Here is a 5,336-nt window from a genome sequence, read left to right as displayed (position 1 = left end):
TTTTAGGGTTTATAGGTCGATTGGTTGTCTCTTGTGACTTGTGAGTATCTTTGGGTTTCTGGTTTGCTAAATGATTAGGTCTGTTCATCTGGTAAAATCACTTGAAACATTGACTTACATTGGTTTTAGTTTGTCTTGTTGATGGGCCTCTAAATTAGACATAAATTAAGGTCCATCTGACCATCCTTCAACACATTAAACCTCTCTTTTTGCATTAGATAATGTATTTTTAACTTTAATATGTTCATTACGAAGGTTTATGGATAATTGTATATTTGTGCCTAATATTATTTATTTTTGTGGAATATTATGAGAATATTGGGCAGATTATAGAGATTTGGAGGAGGGGATAATCTAGGGACTTGCTCCCTACTACAAGAGGATCAATATTAAATAATAAATCAACAAGATATTATGGAATTATGACACAGATTGTGGAGCTCCAATGATTGAGAAAATCTAGGAATGTGTTCCTTGCCATTTAATGCAGATTCCTAGTATTGGGAACCAGATCCACTAATCATGGGATTTTGGTGGGGAAACTTCCTCCTTTCATGGGGAATGATTCCTAATCATTTTGTTTAAGTACCAAGTCGAATTTGCCTCTAGGGGTTGATATTTATTAGTCTTCTTGTGGAGAGAACTCGTATTTTTGCAGCTCCACAGTCATTTCTTGTAGGGATGTAATTGTATTGATGGAAATAATGAAGATTGGTGGCATGTTCCACTTCTAAATCTTGGTATCCTCTATAGGAATCTGAGTTTCCTTGGTCTTGGCCATCCCAGGAGCCTCATATCCCTTTTGTATCATTTAATTTTCTTCCTTTCACTTCTTATTCACATGCATCTCCTTTTTTTTTTTTTAAATTTCTGCATTTAGTATTAATGATTTCTTGTTGTAGGATTGGGTTAAATGGTTGAATTAAGTTATTTTGCAGGATCACAAACATCATTTCATCATTGGAACAACTTTTTAAGGTCATAGAAATCATTGAGCTACTTGGATTAGTGTGTTTATTCCCAAATCTAGATTTATGGAAGTCCCTTGTGGCAAATAATAGTAAATTTCTGCTATTTTTTAGAGCATGCTAACGAGCTTCAATCAAGTTGATTCCACTTGAATTAGATCACAAAATCGTTATAGTTAATAACAAAAAATACCCCATTGCATTTTCACTTTATTAGGTTAGGCAGTTGATAGATTTACTAGCTCACTAGTTCTCGAATTTCTAGATTCTAGACTAATAATTTCTGCTATTTTTTAGCATGGGTTAACAAAGGTTTTTTTGAGTGATTCCACTTAGAATGGAGACCTAAGATATCCTAGTCAATAACAAAATTTGTCCCATCTAATTTGGATTTTATTTTCTTGGTCATTCGGTGAATTATAGTTTCCTGTAGTAAATATGTTGTTTCCTGTAGTACTCTTCCAGCGTGTATATACTTGCCCATATTTGCTCAAAAAGATTGGTTTTGGTCCCTTAGTGTTGAATCATGACACCTAGGCTATAAATAAATGATTATGGAAGACTAAAGAGTACTTAGGACTTGCCTCTTTACCCATGCAAACCATTTCAGCGATTTGGGTAATGGACACATTTATGAAATAGATAATACAACCATGATTGCCACATCCAATGAAATATGTTAATGGATCTAAACTCTTTGAAATGTAATGGCTGAAATTTAGTTCATAATATTTACTTTATGCAATTATAATAGGTTTCTTTACTTGCATTTTCTTTCTTGCAATAGGTTAAGGTTTCTATTTCGAGCATTTCATTTTCTGCAATTAGTTTATGGTTTGATTTCATTACATGCACTCCATTACATCATGAAAGTGAAGGAATGACACATTGGATGTTGCACATATAGTGTTGATACATCTTAAGTTTGTACGAACCCCGGGTTATTAATTAAAATTGGTATTCTCGGGAGTTGCAACATTTGTGTTGCAATACCGAGGCTCATCACTTTTTGGCGCCGTTGTTGGGGAGGTGTCAAAGTATGCAATGTTTTATTTCCTAGTTGATTCATTTATTTTTACTTTCTGCAAACACAAAAATTGCATTAGGCATCTTGCATTGCATTAACATTTTAATTCAATTTTTTTTTATAAAACCAAAAAAATATATATCTCCAACACCAACCCCCCCATTTGATCACGTGGTGCAGTAAGAGCCACATCACCATCCACTTTTGCAAGTAGAATAAGAAGAGATGGAAAAGAATGTATAAGAAATGGATGGAGATGATGACAATGAGGAAGATCCTCTCGGATTTCCCATTCAAGATATTGATGGTAGTGTGCACATGAAGAACATCCCTCCATATTTTCTTCCAAAATTTCATGATCTAAGGTCAGAGGATCCAGAAACCTTTCTCTTTGAATTTGAAATTGTTTTTAGATCTTATGGTTACTTATTAAACACAAAAATTTAGATTGTTTTCGGTGACATTGAAGGATAGAGCTCTTAAATGGTTCATGAGTTTAGGGAATAATTCAATAAGAGCATGGAATGCTATGCAAAAAATATTTCTAGAAAAATATGAAGATCATGAGCTTAAAGAAGAAATATTTAGAATGAATAAAAAAGAAGATGAGAGTCTAGAGGATCTAATAGAGAGGTTCATGTATAATGTTAAGAGGGAAAAACTACATCATTTAGGATCTGACACACTAAAAACCTCTTACGTAGAACAATTAGGGATGAGTGGATTGATCTCCTTGGTCTCATGAGTAGAGGTGATATATACCAATTATCAAGAAATTTGTGAAACATGCAAACACATATCAAGAGGAAGCGCAAGAGTAAGTAAATCAATATCAAGATCGGTAAGTCAAGCTAAACTTGGAAATTTTTTTGATAAATTTAAAACATAAATGATTAGAAATCTAAATGAACAAGTAGAAATGTTAAGAATACAAAATAAGAAAAAAGAAGATGTTGATATTTGTGTTCTCCATGTAGAATCTCATAATGTTAAATATTTCCCCTCATTACCAAGGTTGAAGGAAGTTTACCAAGAGGACAATGGAGCAAGTCAATTTCCAATGCAACTATGTTATGTAGCTCCAAGAGGACCATGGAAACATATTCAACCTGATATGAGGCAAGCACCTAATTCACAATTTCAAGCTTATGCACATCCATCCCAAAGTAATTGGAACACACTCTTTCCTTGGACATCTCAACCCCAAAAGTAATCTTGGCAACAAGGTTGACAAGGAACTTATGAGAGCCATCCACAATATCCTCAATATTTTCTTCAATATCATCCATACCCAATTCCATGTTATCCCTACCATTCACCTCCACCACAAACACAACCCCAACCACATCCATCTCAAATATCGACTACCACTCAACTATTTGTACCACAATTTCCAAACCCACACAGTGAAGTAGCTCAGTCCACTTACAAATCCGAGGTACAACACTTCCAAGTATCTCCTCTTGATCTAAATGGTATTCATCTTAGCTCATGAATAAAATTACAAAAAATATATTCTCTTGATGTCATTGAAGGGCAACATGCAAAAAAAGAAGATTCAAAAGAGAAGACCAAAGAATCATGGGCTGCACTTGATGAATAGCAGACATTAAAATTAGAAATTGAGAAAGCTCCATCATGGTTACCACCAAATCCTCCATGTATTTAAGAGAAAAATCAACAGAAAGAGGAAGATTTGAAGGTCATGGTAGAAGAATACATGAAGAATGATCCAGATAAGCAATCAAGCCAAGGGCAACAAAGTTATATTAAGGTTTGGTTCCAGAAAATCAACAAGATGGAGCATCACTCTCTTCTTCAACTGTTCTTGATATTTTCAAAGTCAAAGCGTTTGGTCTCTGAAATTTAGGTACATGTCAAATCATATATTGTAAGCCCACAAATCAGTTTATCTGTCATCTTGATGTGCACATGGCTCCATTGGAAGTATTCCTACACTTGAAAGTGTTTTTTTTTTCAAGTAGAGTAGGATAGGAAAGAAAATAAAAAATGAAAAATAAGAGAAAAAAATAAAAGTCTCAAGTGAAAACCTCCTTTGAGGCGCCTGAGATTGGTTCATTGACTGAAAACCTCCATGAGGCGGTCAATGGGTTGGAAAAAAGAAAAAAAAACAGAAAAAAAAAAGATCTTAGGTGAAAGCCTCCATGAGGCGGTCAATGGGTTGGAAAAAAGAAAAATGAAAGAGAAAAAAAAAAGATCTTAGGTGAAAACCTCCTTTGAGGCACCTAGGTAGACCTACGAGTCGAAAACCTCTTTGAGGCAATTAGTAGGCCTAGAAAAAAAGAAGAAGAAAAAATACAAAATATTTGCTCCATGTATCTCTCTAATGAATGCAGGTGCTCTCCAACATCTGCAAGCAACAAAAACAAGTTGGCACCAAAAAAGAAAAAAATGGTCAAAATTCTAGTCAAAGGAAGTCAAACTTGGACTTTCTCCTCCTTTTCTCAGATTCTCCAGAAGGACAAAGGCCATGGTAATCCATCACCCTCATCTATTTCCACCATCCACCCATCATTCCCAAGATTTTCCCATTCATTTTCATTGTTGTCCTGTTGTAGTGGCTACAACCACCCTCCAAAATTTTGGCCTGCACCCAATTTCAGAGCCTCCCTTGAGAGTTTCACTTGATGGATGCACACACTCGGGTTCACTCCGTTAGCTTGTGTGAGTCTTCGCACCCACCTTGCTTGATCATTTCACCCAAGTTTTTCATGTTGATGTCAATGTCATGCTTGCGACCATGTTCTGGTTATACTTAGGGTCTTCGCTCTGAGTGTACTTGTTTTGTTCGCTATGTAAACATATGTCGCACTCACACATAGAGTCACATACACTGTCGCACAAGCGTTGTCACGATCGACGAATGATCAATCACAAGTGTCGCGGTTGTCGCTTACACCGTCGGTCAGTCATGTTGAGCATGTGTGTTTGGATGGTTTGAGTCGTCTTGTCATCAAGGCATGTAAGTGTGTGTTTGCAAAATTACATATGCATCTTTCACTCGTTCACACACTTAGTCACCTTGTTGAAGTTCTGACAACCGGATTCCCCTATGACATCCGGACCATCACCCTGCCGTTGACTCGATCGACTATAACCTAAAACAACACAGAAACCCCAAGCAAGCCATGTCATGTTGGTCAACCAAAGAGTTTGAGCCGACAGCCACCTCAAGATTGACTCCCCTAAAAAATTGCGTAGAGGCTGTAGACCTTGTCCGCTCCACTGATTGATAAAGTTGCATAGACAGGATGGACAGACACCAAGTGCCTGTCCCTATCTCCCTCAGAAAATTGCGCAGTTTCTCCTGCCAACCCTCC

This window comes from Pinus tabuliformis, chromosome X (genome assembly GCF_031772625.1).
Source record: "Pinus tabuliformis cultivar Carrire ecotype Pingquan chromosome X, CPIR1, whole genome shotgun sequence".
Lineage (NCBI taxonomy): Eukaryota > Viridiplantae > Streptophyta > Pinopsida > Pinales > Pinaceae > Pinus > Pinus tabuliformis.
This window is presented reverse-complemented; position numbering follows the sequence as displayed.